Source organism: Entelurus aequoreus, linkage group LG25 (assembly GCF_033978785.1).
Source record: "Entelurus aequoreus isolate RoL-2023_Sb linkage group LG25, RoL_Eaeq_v1.1, whole genome shotgun sequence".
Lineage (NCBI taxonomy): Eukaryota > Metazoa > Chordata > Actinopteri > Syngnathiformes > Syngnathidae > Entelurus > Entelurus aequoreus.
Window position 1 is genome coordinate 14,392,395 of NC_084755.1, and position 17,849 is coordinate 14,410,243.

Genomic DNA, 17,849 nt, shown 5'->3' on the forward strand with positions numbered 1-17,849 from the left:
AGGAGTGCCCTGCTGTAATAAACACAAGACAAAGATCATCTATATGACACAAGCGCCCTACTGTTTGAAGGCGCTACTAAAATATACACTAGTCAAAGTATTTGACTCAAAGATCCTCTAAATGAGAAGAGTAATAAAAGTTTCAATCAACCAATCAGTGCCTATATACACTACTAAAAGATGAGGATGGTTTTTACTCTGAAAAGACCTAACCGGAAGTCTACCTTTAATTAGGTAACTTTCTACTCTCTAGTGTTGTTTCTATTATTTTAAAACAAAACAACATTTCTATGCAGGAAAAATAATCACGTGACGGCACAGGGCAAGGTGCGGCGTGCGCATGCGTAAATGCTTGTAGTAAAAAAGAAATACTTTTTTTTTTTTAAAAACCAGCGCGCGCTCGGAGGAGGGATTTAATAAGGTTATTGTGCTGTCACGCGGCAATTTATTAATAAGAATTACACGGCGCGTTCGTCTTGTGGGGGGCGGTCCCGTGGGAGGAAGGGGAGGTGGGGGCTAATCTCCACGCACTTGATGCGGGGCGCAGTTTTTGCGTGGCGCTCGCTCGGTGCGCAGCAGCAGTGCGACTGAAAGTGGACTTTTTTTTTTTCTTTTCTTTTTTTACACGCACACATCCGTGGGATATATTTTTTTCAAATGTGTTTTTAAAAGAAAAGATGAGTCAAAAAAGGATTTAGCTGTCACCCGGCCGTGACCCATCAGGAGGACGTCCGTTACGCCGGGTTCGGTGCATGCCATTCGGGCTGCCCCTGCTGCGACGACCGCCGGTCCCGAAGGCAGAGTCGGAACCGTTCGGCGCCGGTTGCGCACGTGCGGATGCCGAGAGCCGAGTCGAGCAACACAGCTCTTTTCGAAATGTGACATTTGCTGTACGACCACGACGCTGACAGCCGCGCTTGCCACCTCCTCACGTTCCCCATCGCATCTACCGGCATCGAGCAAAACAAAAAAAAAAAAGGTTGGTCGGTGTCCGTCATGCAAGACGCAAATGGAGCATGTCCAATGCATCATATGAGAGGGGGGAGGGGCGGGGTGTTGTTGATGTGACATGGATGTTCTAATGCAAAATGCATTAACACAAAGCCCGGAGGATTTCTGCATGTACACACACACACACACACAGATCGTCACTACACACACCAACAAAATGTGTCACCAATGGAGGACTGTGCATGGGAATCGAACGGTTGGCACTTGTGTCCTCCATTTGCATGCCACAAAAACACACACTGGGGATATTCTGGGGAGTGTCAAGCAGTCCATCATTGTTAAGAGGTTAGGTGTCATTCTCTATTCCTAACACACACACACACACACACACACACACACACACACACAGACACACACACGCGCGCGCACACACACACACACACACCCACACACTTGTATTTGTAATTTGTATTGTATTTGTTACCATCTTGAGACCTGTCTTATGTCAGCACCGGAATTCGTAAAATCAGCTGTTCACCTGGCGGTTTTTTGGAGGGATGAATACAGAAGTCCTTCTTTAGCTTGTTTTACCATATATTGCTGTTGTCAATGTTTACTTTTGTATGCACATTAAATCAACAAAAAAATCCTGTCTTTGGAGCAATGTTCACGGACTCTAGTATTTGGCTCTCTATTAGATGCAATGGTTTTCCGTATTGGGACCATGATTTATGTCCTCATATGGAAGGTACCTTTCCTTGTTGATGTCTCAAGAAGGGTAGTAACACACACACACACACACACACACACACACACACACACACACACACACACACACACACACACACACACACACACACACACACACACACACACACACACACACACACACACACACACTCTTGTATTTCTGCCCTTCTTGAGACATCAACAAGGGAAGGTACCTTCCAAATGAGGACATAAATCATGGTCCCAATACGGAAAACCATTGCATCTAAAAGAGAGCCAAATACTAGAGTCCGTGAACATTGCTCCAAAGTCAGGATTTTTTTTGTTGATTTAATGTGCATACAAAATTAAACATTGACAGGTGCAAAGGCAGCAATATATGATCAAACAAGCTAAAGAAGGACTTCCCTAATCATCTCCCAAAAAGGCCGCCAGGTGAACAGCTGATTTTACGACTTCCGGTGCTGACGTAAGACAACCCGCGTCCCGTATGTGACCATAGGATGAACACATACACTACGGTACTAAGACTATAGTGGGTTCTTGAGACCTGTCGTATGTCAGCACTGGAAGTCGTAAAATCAGCTGTTCACCTGGCGGGTTTTTTGGGGGATGATTAGGGAAGTCCTTATTTAGCTTGTTTTATCATATATTGCTGCCTTTGCACCTGTCAATGTTTACTTTTGTATGCACATTAAATCAACAAAAAATCCTGACTTTGGAGCAATGTTCACGGACTCTAGTATTTGGCTCTTTATTAGATGCAATGGTTTTCCGTACTGGGAACATGATTTCTATCCTCATATGAAGGTACTTTTTCTTGTTGATGTCTCAAGAAGGGTAGAAATACAAGAACACACACACACACACACTTTTGTATTTGTTACCTTCTTGAGACCTCTGAAAAATGCCTAATTTTGAGAGATTTCACCACCGGGGACGCAAATGAGATCTCTATTTTTTGTTTTTTTGTATCGTGCTTAAGGCCGATCGGACCACAGATGGCCCCTGTGCCGCACTTTGGGCAACCCAGCTGTAGAAGCTAACTGTTAATGGCCACTATAGTCTTAGTACTGTGGTGTATTTGTTCATCCTAAGGTCACATATGGGACGTGGGTTGTCTTACGTCAGCACCGGAAGTCGTAAAATCAGCTGTTCACCTGGCTGGTTTTTTGGGGGGATGATTAGGGAAGTCCTTCTTTAGCTTGTTTTATCATATATTGCTGTCTTTGCACCTGCCAATGTTTACTTTTGTATGCACATTAAATCAACAAAAAAATCCTGACTTTGGAGCAATGTTCACGGACTCTAGTATTTGGCTCTCTATTAGATGCAATGGTCTTCCGTATTGGGACCATGATTTATGTCCTCATGTGGAAGGTACTTTTTTCCTTGTTGATGTCTCAAGAAGGGTAGAAATACAAGAACACACACACACGCACACACTTTTGTATTTGTTACCTTCTTGAGACCGCTGAAAAAAGCCAAATTTTGAGAGATTTCCCCACCAGGGACGCAAATGAGATCTCTATTTTTTGTTTTTTTGTATCGTGTTTAAGGCCGATCGGACCACAGATGGCCCCCGTGCCGCACTTTGGGCAACCCAGCTGTAGAAGCTAACTGTTAATGGCAGCTATAGTGTTAGTACCGTAGTGTATTTGTTCATCCTACGGTCACATACAGGACGCGGGTTGTCTTACGTCAGCACCGGAAGTCGTAAAATCAGCTGTTCACCTGGCGTTTTTTTGGGGGGGATGATTAGGGAAGTCCTTCTTTAGCTTGTTTTATCATATATTGCTGCCTTTGCACCTGTCAATGTTTACTTTTGTATGCACATTAAATCAACAAAAAATCCTAACTTTGGAGCAATGTTCACGGACTCTAGTATTTGGCTCTCTATTAGATGCAATGGTTGTCCGTATTGGGACCATGATTTATGTCCTCATATTGTTGATGTCTCAAGAAGGGTAGAAATGCAAGAACACACACACACACACACACAAACACACACACACACACACACACACACACACTTGTATTTGTTACCTTCTTGAGACCTCTGAAAAATGCCTAATTTTGAGGGATTTCACCACTAGGGACGCAAATGAGATCTCCATTTTTTGTTTTTTCTGTAATGTGCTTAAGGCCGATGACAAACGAGTCACGGACCCCAGTTGGCCCCTGTGCCGCACTTTGGGCAACCCAGCTGTAGAAGCTAACTGGTAATGGCCACTATAGTCTTAGTACTGTAGTGTATTTGTTCATCCTATGGTCACATATGGGACGCGGGTTGTCTTACGTCAGCACCGGAAGTCGTAAAATCAGCTGTTCACCTGGCGTTTTTTTGGGGGGATGAATAGGGAAGTCTTTCTTTAGCTTGTTTTATCATATTGTGCTGCCTTTGCACCTGTCAATGTTTACTTTTGGATGCACATGAAATCAACAAAAAAAAATCCTGACTTTGGAGCAATGTTCACGGACTCTAGTATTTGGCTCTCTATTAGATGCAATGGTTTTCCGTATTGGGACCATGATTTATGTCCTCATATGGAAGGTACCTGTCCTTGTTGATGTCTCAAGAAGCGTAGAAATACAAGAACACACACACACACACCCACACACTTGTATTTGTTACCTTCTTAAGACCTCTGAAAAATGCCAAATTTTGAGAGATTTCACCACCAGGGACGCAAATGAGATCTCTATTTTTTGTTTTTTTTGTATTGTGCTTAAGGCCGATCGGACCACAGATGGCCCCTGTGCCGCACTTTGGGCAACCCAGCTGTAGAAGCTAACTGTTAATGGCCACTATAGTCTTAGTACCGTAGTGTATTTGTTCATCCTATGGTCACATACAGGACGCGGGTTGTCTTACGTCAGCACCGGAAGTCGTAAAATCAGCTGTTCACCTGGCGTTTTTTGGGGGGGATGAATAGGGAAGTCTTTCTTTAGCTTGTTTTATCATATATTGCTGCCTTTGCACCTGTCAATGTTTACTTTTGGATGCACATTAAATCAACAAAAAAAATCCTGACTTTGGAGCAATGTTCACGGACTCTAGTATTTGGCTCTCCATTAGATGCAATGGTTTTCCGTATTGGGACCATGATTTATGTCCTCATATGGAAGGTACCTTTCCTTGTTGATGTCTCAAGAAGGGTAGAAATACAAGAACACACACACACACACACTTGTATTTGTTACCTTCTTGAGACCTCTGAAAAATGCGTCATTTTGAGAGATTTCACCACCGGGGGTGCAAATGAGATCTCTATTTTTAGTTTTTTTTGTATTGTGCTTAAGGCCGATGACAAACGAGTCACGGACCACAGATGACCCCTGTGCCGCACTTTGGGCAACCCAGCTATAGAAGCTAACTGTTAATGGCCACTATAGTCTTAGTACTGTAGTGTATTTGTTCATCCTATGGTCACATACGGGACGCGGGTTGTCTTACGTCAGCACCGGAAGTCGTAAAATCAGCTGTTCACCTGGCGTTTTTTTGGGGGGGGATGAATAGGGAAGTCCTTCTTTAGCTTGTTGTATCCTATATTGCTGCCTTTGCACCTGTCAATGTTTACTTTTGGATGCACATTAAATCAACAAAAAAAATCCTGACTTTGGAGCAATGTTCACGGACTCTAGTATTTGGCTCTCTATTAGATGCAAATTTTTTCCGTATTGGGACCATGATTTATGTCCTAACTTGTTCGCCGGTCCTCATATGGAAGGTACTTTTCCTTGTTGATGTTTTAAGAAGGGTAGTAAAACAAGAACACACACACACACACACACACGCACACACACACACACACGCACACACACACACACACACACACACACACACACACACACACACACACACACACACACACACACACACACACACACACACACACGTGGAACAATGCTCTTGCTGCTGGTCCTTCAAACAAACATTCTTCTGGAATGCCCTGGGGACTCCATGTGGCCAACATTGTCAAGAGAAAAGGGGGGTGTTGGGGGGTAAAAAGAGCATTCTCTAAATGTATATGTGTGTGTGTGTGTGTGTGTGTGTGTGTGTGTGTGTGTGTGTGTGTGTGTGTGTGTGTGTGTGTGTGTGTGTGTGTGTGTGTGTGTGTGTGTGTGTGTGTGTTTGCATTCAGCTGCTCCTTAGGTCAGCTAAAACAAAGAGTGTACCCCCCCCCCCCTAGCAACACCCTTTTCTGGAGGGTACCCCAGTCTCAGTGGTCAATATGTCAGCAAGAAATGAAGCATACATCGCCACTCGGGTGCAGTAAAACAGGAGCAGTAGTCAATGTGTTTATGCATGGATGCATTGACAAAAGTGATGATCAATAGCATAATATATGATCTTTGTTATTGGCAATGCATTATTTCCAAGCGGCTACATTTCATTGAAGTACATCTATACTGGAAAGAGGAAAAGTCTGTTCCAGGGTCAACATGTCGCTATTATAACACCTTTATACTGGTAAAGGACGTGGCGTATAAAATGTTTTCCACTTTGATACATTTTGTACATAAATGAATGATTAATATAAAATATTAAAATACAAACTATTAGCTTTGTGTGATAGGTGGTAAAAAGGCAAATTAGTGTAATGTATAATCCAACCCCCTTGAGATATATATGTTCTTATTAGTGTTGTCCCGATACCAAAATGTATTTCGATACTTTTCTAAATAAAGGGGACCACAAAAATGGCATTATTAGCTTTATTTTAACACAAAATCTTACAGTACATTAAACATATGTTTCTTATTGCAAGTTTGTCCTTAAATAAAATAGTGAACATACAAGACAACTTGTCTTTTAGTAGTAAGTAAACAAACAAAGGCTTCTAATTTAGCTGCTAACGTATGCAGTAACATATTGTGTCATTTTCCATTCTATTATTTTGTCAAAATTATTAAGGACAAGTGGTAGAAAATGAATTATTAATCTACTTGTTCATTTACTGTTAACATCTGCTTACTTTCTCTTTTAACATGTTCTATCTACACTTCTGTTAAAATGTAATAATCACTTATTTTTCTGTTGTTTGGATGCTTTACATTAGTTTTTAGACCCTTTCTTTACTATTATTAGGGACGGCGTGGCGAAGTTGGTAGAGTGGCTGTGCCAGCAATCGGAGTGTTGCTGGTTACTGGGGTTCAATTCCCACCTTCTACCTTCCTAGTCACGTCCGTTGTGTCCTTGGGCAAGACACTTCACCCTTTGCCTCTGATGGCTGCTGGTTAGCGCCTTGCATGGCAGCTCCCGCCATCAGTGTGTGAATGTGTGTGTGAATGGGTAAATGTGGAAATACTGTCAAAGCGCTTTGAGTACCTTGAAGGTAGAAAAGCGCTATACAAGTATAACCCATTTATTTATTATTATTATAATCCAAACAACTAAAACATTTCTAACGGCTTTAGCACACTTAAAAAACGTATATCTTGCAAGACATGTGTACACATTTTCAAAGACTATACAGTAAGACACACATGTTGTCTGCCATTTTTTTCCATTTTTTTCCCTGTTAATTAATTCAGGATGTGTTCATTTAGTCTCTATAGTGTGCCAAATGTTCCCCGGGGCCGCACTTTTGACATCCCTGAAGTCCACTAGCATTGCCACATTTTTTTGAATAGCCATGTAAGTGTTAAAAGAAGTTAGCCACAATAAAATTCAAGTAATTCAGAATTTAAGTAAGTAAATGTGTCACTTTTCACAGAGAGAGCTCACAAAGTGCATCATGTGGTTAAAATACAAATAGTACAATCAAAATATGATGCAACAACAGAAACATTTCAAAAATAAAATAAAAAAATATAATAAAATTAATATATTGAATAATAAAAACAAATACATTTAAAAAATAAAATTAACTATTACAGGAATGCACACTTAAACACATTTGAACTGCCTTTTTGAAATGTCAATATGGGGCAGCTCTCAGCCCATAATGGAGTGCATTCCACCTTGAAGGGGCAACTAACTATCACTTTTGCTTTTTTATTTTGTACGAGGGGGGCGGTCAGCCTTAAATGTTCCATTGTGTACAGGTGCCATTATTAGTAGGAATGTCCGATAATGGCTTTTTTGCCGATATCCAATATACCGATATTGTCCAACTCTTAATTACCGATACCGATATCAACCGATACCGATATATATACAGTCGTGGAATTAACACAGTATTATGCCTAATTTGGACAACCAGGTATGGTGATGATAAGGTCCTTTTAAAAAATATATAATAATAAAATAAGATATATACATTTAAAACATTTTCTTAAATAAAAAAGAAAGTAAAACAATATAAAAACAGTTACATAGAAACTAGTAATTAATGAAAATTAGTAAAATTAACTGTTAATGGTTAGTACTATTAGTGGACCAGCAGCACGCACAATCATGTGTGCTTACGGACTGTATCCCTTGCAGACTGTATTGTTATATATTGATATATAATGTAGGAACCAGAATATTAATAACAGAAAGAAACAACCCTTTTGTGTGAATGAGTGTAAATGGGGGAAGGAGGTTTTTTGGGTTGGTGCACTAATTGTAAGTGTATCTTGTGTTTTTTATGTTGATTTAATTTAAAAAAATAAATAAAATAAAAAACAACACAAATAACGATACCGGTAATAAAAAAAACGATACCGATAATTTCCGATATTACCTTTTAAAGCATTTATCGGCCGATAATATGGCCGATATTATCGGACATCTCTAATTATTAGGGTATTTTTTCCTTTATATTTCAACAACTAACACACGATTCTTAATGCCAAAGATCAAGTTTGAGCATTCCAAGAGCCATCATTTTAACCAGTGTAAATACAAAAAATAAAATAAAAAACATAATATAAAAATAACTAATAACATTGAGTAGTGTTGTCCCGATACCAATATTTCGATACATTTTGATACTTTTCTGTACTTTTCGATACATTTCTAAATAAAGGGCACCACAAAAAATGGCTTTATTGGCTATATTTTAACACAAAATCTTAGGGTATATGTTTACAAGTTTGTCCTTAAATAAAATAATACACTTACAAGACAACTTGTCTTTTAGTAGTAAGTAAGCAAACAAAGGCTCCTAATTTAGTCTGCTGACATATGCAGTAACATATTGTGTCATTTTCCATTCTATTATTTAGTCAAAATTATTAAGGACAAGTGGTAGAAAATGAATTATTAATCTACTTGTTCATTTACTGTTAATATCTGCTTACTTTCTCTTTTAATATGATTTTTCTACACTTCTGTTAAAATGTAATAATCACTTACTCTTCTGTTGTTCGGATGGATGCTTTACATTAGTTTTGGATGATACCACAAATTTGGGTATCAATCCGATACCAAGTCGTTACAGGATCATACATTGGTCATATTCAAAGTCCTCACGTGTCCAGGGACATATTTCCTGAGTTTATAAACATAATATAAATTATATTGATGTAAAAATAGTAGTATCGACTAGATACGCTCCTGTAGTTGGTATCATTACAGTGGATGACAGGTGTAGATCCACCAATGGCGTTTGTTTACATTGGTACGCCGGTGAGCTACGGTGTGTAGTGAAGCATGATTAGCTATTCCTCGTCCTGCAGGGATGATACTTGTAAGAAACATACTTTATTTGTCGCCATAGAGACGAGGATTAGTGATTTAGAAGTAGCTAAAACACTGCCGACTGCGGCTGGACTTTAGCCGCTAGCTAGCTAGCCATGTCTTAAAGCACCTCTTCCTGAGGGCGTTTCAGTGTTATAACTTCACCTTTATCGTTAGTTTTTAAGCCAAAATGCGTCCGTTCTCCCTTTTCTGTCTACACACTGTGTCTGTTTGTAAGTACTCTGTGATTGTGCGCTGCCGAACATGCTCCTTTGCTCGTAAAACCAGCAATGACACGACGTGACGACGACGGGGGATCGGTACTTATTAGAGGCGGTATAGTACCAAATATGATTAATTAGTATCGCGGTACTATACCAATACCGGTATACCGTACAACCCTACTATTGAGCTAAATACATCTCCCTTAAAGAGGAGTTTTATGAAAAAAAAGGTATAGTTTCAACATTTAGGGGATGTTTGGTGGGCCCACAGGGCGCCTATTTAGGACCACCATACTGTAGTTTATCATTTGAACTGTCTGCCATCACGTGTGGGCGTAGTATTCCTATTTATATTTAAGTCCCATGAAAGATGATCACGGGACTATTTTTAAGACTGTCTGGCAAGTCATCATTTGTTGACGTTTGGGAGTTGGGGGTTGGGGGGGCAGTCCATGCTTGAGATGAAACACCAGCCAAGTCAATTAGCATGTGGTCCTGCTGCGAGCCCCCTGTTCCATGCTAATGAGGCCTAATTAGGATGGCGAGGGATGCCCTGAAGGAAAAACACCTACTCGGGAGTTGATTAAAATGTCATCATCGTCTTCGCGGTTTTTGGCGTTTCACTACCAGCTGATAAGGATTGGCGACGTCATCGAGGCGAGCGGGGAAACAGATGGACGGATCATCGCGGTTATCATCATGCTTTTGTTCAACCAGCACGTGGATTATTCCTCCGGCGTCTTCCTGCTTTTTAGTCATAAGTGGCTGCATATTTGACTTAAAAAAAAACTCTGAAGAAAGTCTCGTCCTTGTTTGGAAAGTCCCACAACTTGGTGACAAACATGTGTCCTGTCAGCAGATCCTTGACTAACTTTAAATACCAAATACAAACAAAAGAGTATAAAACATTGCTCATAATAGCATAGAAAGTTGAGGGAATGGAGTATTTCCCACTATAAAAATGTCATTCAACGGTTCCGTGGTCAAACTGTCACCATCAGACATCAACTGAACATAAACTGCCATGAACTGTACAGGCCATTGTCCTCAGGAACATTTTAATAGTTGGCATTCAAGTATAATATTTAGAGATGTCCGATAATATCGGTCTGCCGATATTATCGGCCGATAAATGCTTTAAAATGTAATATCGGAAATTATCGGTTAGCTAATATTTGCCAAAAATAACAAAGTTTCTTAGTTTGAACATTAAATATATTGCCTTTACAGTCTATTAAGTTGAATATAAGTTGAAAAGGATTTGCAAATCATTGTATTCTGTTTTTATTTACCATTTACACAACGTGCCAACTTCACCGGTTTGGGGTTTTGTACATAAATTTCTTAGGGGAAAAAAATATTTGAAAGTTTACACATGGTCAAACTCGACCTGTACGACCTTTGAGGCTTCTAAATGTGAGGTTGCATATAAATCTTAAAATGACATAAAACCTCCAAACAGACACTTTGTGTCATTTCAAATTACTTTAATGTCAAAAAAAAGTAGAGTGAGCATTCAAATGGTGTCACCCACGGGTACTGTATTTTTCGGAGTATAAGTCGCACCGGCCGAAAATGCATAATAAAGAAGGAAACAAACATATATAAGTCGCACTGGAGTATAAGTCTCATTTTAGGGGGAAATTTATTTGATAAAACCCAACACCAAGAAAAGACATTAAAAAGGCAATAAAAAATAAATAAAGAATAGTGAACAACAGGCTGAATAAGTGTACGTTATATGAGGCATAAATAACCAACTGAGAACGTGCCTGGTATGTTAACGTAACATATTATGGTAAGAGTCATTCAAATAACTATAACATATAGAACATGCTATACGTTTACCAAACAATCTGTCACTCCTAATTGCTATATCCCATGAAATCTTATACGTCTAGTCTCTTACGTGAATGTGCTAAATAATATTATTTGATATTTTACGGTAATGTGTTAATAATTTCACACATAAGTCGCTCCTGAGTATAAGTCGCACCCCCCGGCCAAACTATGAAAAAAACTGCGACTTATAGTCCGAAAAATACGGTACACAAGTCGTGCAATATGACCCCGGGTCACCTCACCAGGTGGATGCAGTACGCGGTCAAAACCTGCCAATCATCGCCGCGGTCATGACCACCTATCATGGCTGCACGGGCAATCGAACGCGACATGACAGCTTGTGTACTTGCGACACGTGGGCGCAATGCGAGCTAAGATGGAGGCCAGGTGGCAGCATGCATGGCACTCTGAAACAGCAGCCATGCAGCAACAGAACTGGAAGAAGCTGGATCGCCCCCCCACATCCATCTCTGCCCCCACCCCCCACCCTCTTCTGGTTACATAAGACCCACAGAACAGAGGCAAGGAGGTGCAGCGGGGAGGAGAAATAAAAGAAGCCAAAATGGAAGAGGAGGAAAGAGGGAGACTGTAATTGGCCGATGAGACTGTGCCGCCCGCTTTGGAGGAGACGTGGTGTTGAAAGCCAAACTAGAGAGAGGCTTTAAAATGGAGGAGAGATAGAGAGAGACCATCTTTATGTATTTGGAACTTCTAAAGTCGACACTGCCTGACTTCCAAATTAACATTTTTTTCCCTCATGAATCAATTAGAATCCAAATTGTCTGTTCCAGGGTCAAAAACTGTCATCACCACAAATCAACTGTACAGGCAGTGGTTTAGGTATCATGGCAGTAGGGCTGGGCGATACATGGAATATACTCGATATATGGAATATACTCGATATATCGCGGGTTTGTCTCTGTGCGATATAGAAAATGACTATATCGTGATATACGAGTATTCCTTCTCACGCAGTTGCTTTTAGCTGCGGGCATTACACTACAGGCTCTTCTCACTCTTTGTTGTCTCTCTTTCTCACAGAGACATAAAACAAGCGCACCTTCTTACATACGTCACATATGTATACGCCCTCGCGGAGCAGAGAGGTAGCGGCATGGGTAACGTTAGCTGTGGTGCGAGTGGTAATACGAGAGAAAGAACGTGCGAATCTGGTAACAAATGAAGGAAGAATTAATTCTCAAGAAAAACAGCAGGGGGTCCATCATCTGGCAGTGGTTTGGCTTCAAGTGGGAAGATGTCGAACAGACAACCGTAATTTGTCAAGTATGCGGCAAAAGCGTTGCCACAAAAAGTAGCATTACTGCTAATATGTAGCATCATTTGAAAAGTCACCCGCTAGAGAATGAAGAGTGCTTACTCCGCATGTCAACATCTCCGTTCGGTGCCACACCAACAAAATGCCGAAGCAACCATTTCCAGATCAACACTGTGTGAAAAAAATAGTCAACAACAGACGGAGATAACGTCCGCCGGAACCTACCACATAGCGAAGGACATACACTATTTGATTTCCTATTATGCAGCTCATTTTTATTTGACAGTTATTGAAATATCTTGTGTGACATCATGCACAGAAGTGCACTTTATTTGTTTTAAACTATTGTAGTGGCGTTCTGTACAAAAAGTGCACTTTGATAAGTCATCTTAGTGACATCATGCACAAAAGTGCACTAATAGCTGGTTTTAAAATGTCTTTGACAATCTTGCACTTTCTGTTTTGAAATGATATGAATGTTTGTGCCACTGCTTAATAACTGTTTAATAAATACACTTTTGGTAGATTGACTTAGTTGTGATTTCCCTCTCTGCATGAAAGTTTAAAATTAGCATATATTAATGCAGTATGAACAATCATGTTTTAATGTAGACACATAGAATCATCATACTGCTGTGATTATATGCATTAAGTGTTAATTCAAGGCTAAGGCAAAATATCGAGATATATATCGCGTATCGTGACATGGCCTAAAAATATTGACATAGTAAAAAAAGGCCATATCGCCCAGGCCTAGTCTGGAACAACATGGCACACAAACAACTATCAGAAATGCAGCCAATATTACATACATATAATGTGTCATGAGACATGCAAAACTAAATTATATACAAAGAGGATAAAAGTAAAGGATATTAAATGAGCTCAAACATACCTACAAATGTATACCTACCATAATGATGCAATATGTACATAAAGCTAGCCTAAATAGCATGTTAGCATTGATTCGCTTGCAGTCATGCACTGACCAAATATGCCTGATTAGCACTCCAACAAGTCAATAACATCAACAAAGCGCACTTTTGTGCATTCACGCACAGCATAAAACGTTTGGTGGACAAAATGAGACAAAGAAGGAGCGGAAGATTTTACATGTAAACAAACTGTTGCGTCACAGTCCACACTATGGTGAGTTCAAGAACCGCAGAAATTAGTAGGACAAAACGATGTTCACCAAATAGTCTCATCAGTGAAGCATACACACAAACATTAAACAGTGGGCTTTCTAACAATTGGGAAGGTTTGTGTCATGTTTGTCCTCAAACAAAAAACATACTAAAACAAAAACAAAAAATGTCCCCATCTTTTTCCATTTTCAATTCTTTTTATGAAAATGCTTCAGGGAGCCACGTGTTGCTGACCCCCGTTTTAGGCTGTTGGAACCATTCCAATTGTGAAAAGGATAAAAAGCGTCTTCAGAGTTTCTCGAGAGGTAACCAAGAAGGGCGAAAGAGTGCAAGATTTTACAAAGCGACGACGACAAATGCACAAGTTTGCAGCGATCACTTTGTTGAAAGTTTGTTTGATATATTTTTTTGTTTTGGTATTTCCCATTAAAGTGTTTTCTTGACATTATTTGTATTTCATCAACCACCAACTCGGCGAGTATAAATAAAAGAAAATAAATGTCAGCAAAATCTTTAAGAGTTGAGCTTTTACCAAAGGCAGCAATCATAAATGAAGATTTCCACACATACACAATATTGAAATATATACAGTATAGGCCAGGGGTCGGCAACCTTTACCACTCAAAGAGCCATTTTGGCAAGTTTCACAAATTAAAGAAAATAATGGGAGCCACAAAAAAAATTAAAATGAAAAACACCGCATACAAAGCTTAAACGCTTTGTGCTATGTTAACCAGGGGTCTCCGACACACGCACCAGCACGCACTTTAATGTGGAAATTTGATGTTAGTGCGGCCCGCGAGTTGTGAATAAATAGCGCTTGATAGCGTCATACTTGCCAACCCTCTCATTTTTCCCGGGAGACTCCCGAATATCAGGGCGTGATGACACTGCTTTTGGCGCCCTCTACAGCCTGCCCAAACAGCGTACCTGCTCGACCACATGCAGAATGCGGTTTCAGCTTGCTCACGTAAGTGACAGCAAGGCGTACTACCTCAGCAGCCACACATCTTACACTGACGGTACCAATACCCAGAATCCCATGCAGCCCTATCTCTTCCGCACAACCAACGCACGGAGAGGGGTGGGGGGGTTGATGTGTGGGGGGATTTGGTGGTAGCGGGGGTGTATAATGTAGACCGGAAGAGTTAGGGCTGCATGGGATTCTGGGTATTGGTTGTGTTGTGTTTATGTTGTGTTACGGTGGGATGTTCTCCAGAAATGTGTTTTTCATTCTTTTTTGGTGTGGGTTCACAGTGTGGCGCATATTTGTAACGTAACAATGTTAAAGTTGTTTGATACGGCTACCGTCAGTGTAAGCTGTGTGGCTGATGACTAAGTATGCTTTGCTGTCTCCTATGTGTGCAAGAAAAAACAAAACATACAACATGTGGCCGGGATGGCACGCTGTTTGTAAACGCTATAGAGGACAATTACTGCAGTGCAATTAGGGCACTCCCTTTATTTAGTAATTAGAGTGTAAATAGGATTATATTTTCCCTGGGAGTTATCTATGAGAGACACTGAGATCCATAAGTCTCCTGGGAAAATTGGGGGGGTCGGCAAGTATGTAGCTGAGCCGCATCAGAGTGGTCAAAGAGCCGCATGCGGCTCCGGAGCCGCGGGTTGCCGACCCCTGGTATAGGCCAAAGTTTGGACACACCTTCTCATTCACAACACAACTGATGGTCCCAACCCCATTGATAAAGCAAGACATTCCACTAATTAACCCTGATAAGGCACACCTGTGAAGTGAAAACCATTTCAGGTGACTACCTCTTGAAGCTCATGGAGAGAATGCCAAGAGTGTGCAAAGCATTAATCAGATCAAAGGGTGGCTATTTTAAAGAAACTACAATATAAAACATATTTTCAGTTGTTAAGTACATAACTCCACATGTGTTCATTCATAGTTTTGATGCCTTCAGTGACAATCTACAATGTAAATAGTCCTGAAAATAAAGAAAACGCATTGAATGAGGAGAAGGTGTGTCCAAACTTTTGGCCTGTACTTTAGTTATATTTTGATAAAGACGGAGAAAACCACACGTACCGGTAACAACGCGTGCAACAATAACAATGCAACATGGCTTAAAGGCCTACTGAAATTATTTTTTTTTATTTAAACGGGGATAGCAGATCCATTCTGTGTCATACTTGATCATTTCGCGATATTGCCATATTTTTGCTGAAAGGATTTAGTAGAGAACGTCGACGATAAAGTTTGCAACTTTTGGTCGCTGATAAAAAAAGCCTTGCCTGTACAGTAAGTAGCGTGACGTCAAAGGTCGAAAGGCTCCTCACATTTCCCCATTGTTTACACCAGCAGCGAGAGCGATTCGGACCGAGAAAGCGACGATTACCCCATTAATTTGAGCCAGGATGAAAGATTCGTGGATGAGGAACGTGAGAGTGAAGGACTAGAGTGCAGTGCAGGACGCATCTTTTTTTCGCTCTGACCGTAACTTAGGTACAAGCTGGCTAATTGGATTCCACACTCTCTCCTTTTTCTATTGTGGATCACGGATTTGTATTTTAAACCACCTCGGATACTATATACTTTTGAAAATGAGAGTCGAGAACGCGAAATGGATACATCGGCGAAAACACTTTAGCTATGGAGCTAACGTGATAGCACCGAGCTTAACTGCATATAGAAACAATATAAATAAGCCCCTGACTGGAAGGATAGACAGAAAATCAACAATACTATTAAACCATGGACCTGTAACAACACGGTTAATGCTTTCCAGCCTGGCGAAGCTTAACAATGCTGTTGCTAACGACGCCATTGAAGCTAACTTAGCAACGGGACGTCACAGAGCTATGCTAAAAACATTAGCTATCCACCTACGCCAGTCAGCCCTCATCTGCTCATCAACACCCGTGCTCACCTGCGTTCCAGCGATCGACGGAGCGACGAAGGACTTCACCCGATCATCCGTGCGGTTGGCGGCTAGCGTCGGATAGCGCGTCTGCTATCCAACTCAAAGTCCTCCTGGTTGTGTTGCTGCAGCCAGCCGCTAATACACCGATCCCACCTACAACTTTCTTCTTTGCAGTCTTCATTGTTCATTAAACAAATTGCAAAAGATTCACCAACACAGATGTCCAGAATGCTGTGGAATTTTGAGATGAAAACCAAGCTTTTTGTATTGGATTAAATGGAGTCCGAATACTTCCGTTTCAACGATTGACGTCACGCGCATTCGTCATCATACCGAGACGTTTTCAACCGGAAGTTTAGCGGGAAATTTAAAATTGCACTTTATAAGTTAACCCGGCCGTATTGGCATGTGTTGCAATGTTAAGATTTCATCATTGATATATAAACTATCAGACTGCGTGGTCGGTAGTAGTGGGTTTCAGTAGGCCTTTAAACTTACCCAGCCAGTAGTGACCTTTGATCGCTTCGTCGTCTTCTTTCACAAGCAGCCAAGTCTTCAATGGGGTCTCTGATTATCTTTATGGGGGAAATGACAAACAGTAAATAAAGGAGAGTGCTACTCGCAGTTTGTTTACAAGGACGCATCCTTGCAAGACGCGAAGTGAAATAATGAAATGCAACCTTACCCGAGCAAAAACAAAGCACGATTTATTCGGGAGAGTCTTGGTACGAATTTCCTTTTTCGCTCATATCTGCTTTTAGTGGTAAGATCTAGGCCCCTTGCTCACTCACATAGATTGCACGCCGTTTGCTGCACAGTAGCCATGTAGGCTTGCTCGACCACCACCACCAAAATATAGGTACAAAATCCAAAACCAGTGAAGTTGGCACGCTGTGTAATTCGTAAAAGAAAAAAGGATACAATGATTTGCAAATCTGTTTCAACTTATATTCAATTGAATAGACTGCAAAGACGAGATACTTAACGTTCGAACTGGAAAACTTAAGTTATTTTTTGCAAATATTAGCTCATTTTGTGACGATCGGTCAATTAATTTCTGTTTGTTTCCTTGTTTTTATATTTACTTCCCGTCAGTGCTCTTATTTTGTTCCATTTCCCGTTGGGTCCGCGAAGCACTGTTTTTCCCTCACCTGCCGTTGATTGGCAGCCGGTCCACAC

At 40.7% G+C, this 17,849-nt stretch overlaps 1 protein-coding gene across 2 annotated transcripts in view; it reads left to right on the plus strand.

Moving 5' to 3' along the window:
- Positions 1-505: 505 nt before the first annotated feature.
- The window catches only part of gprc5ba (G protein-coupled receptor, class C, group 5, member Ba), a 35,576-nt gene continuing 18,232 nt past the window's right edge, over positions 506-17,849 (plus strand). For both annotated transcript variants that reach the window (XM_062037432.1, XM_062037435.1), the window contains exon 1: positions 506-979. The gene's annotated coding sequence lies outside the window, so the exon portion shown is untranslated. The remainder of the gene's footprint in view (positions 980-17,849) is intronic.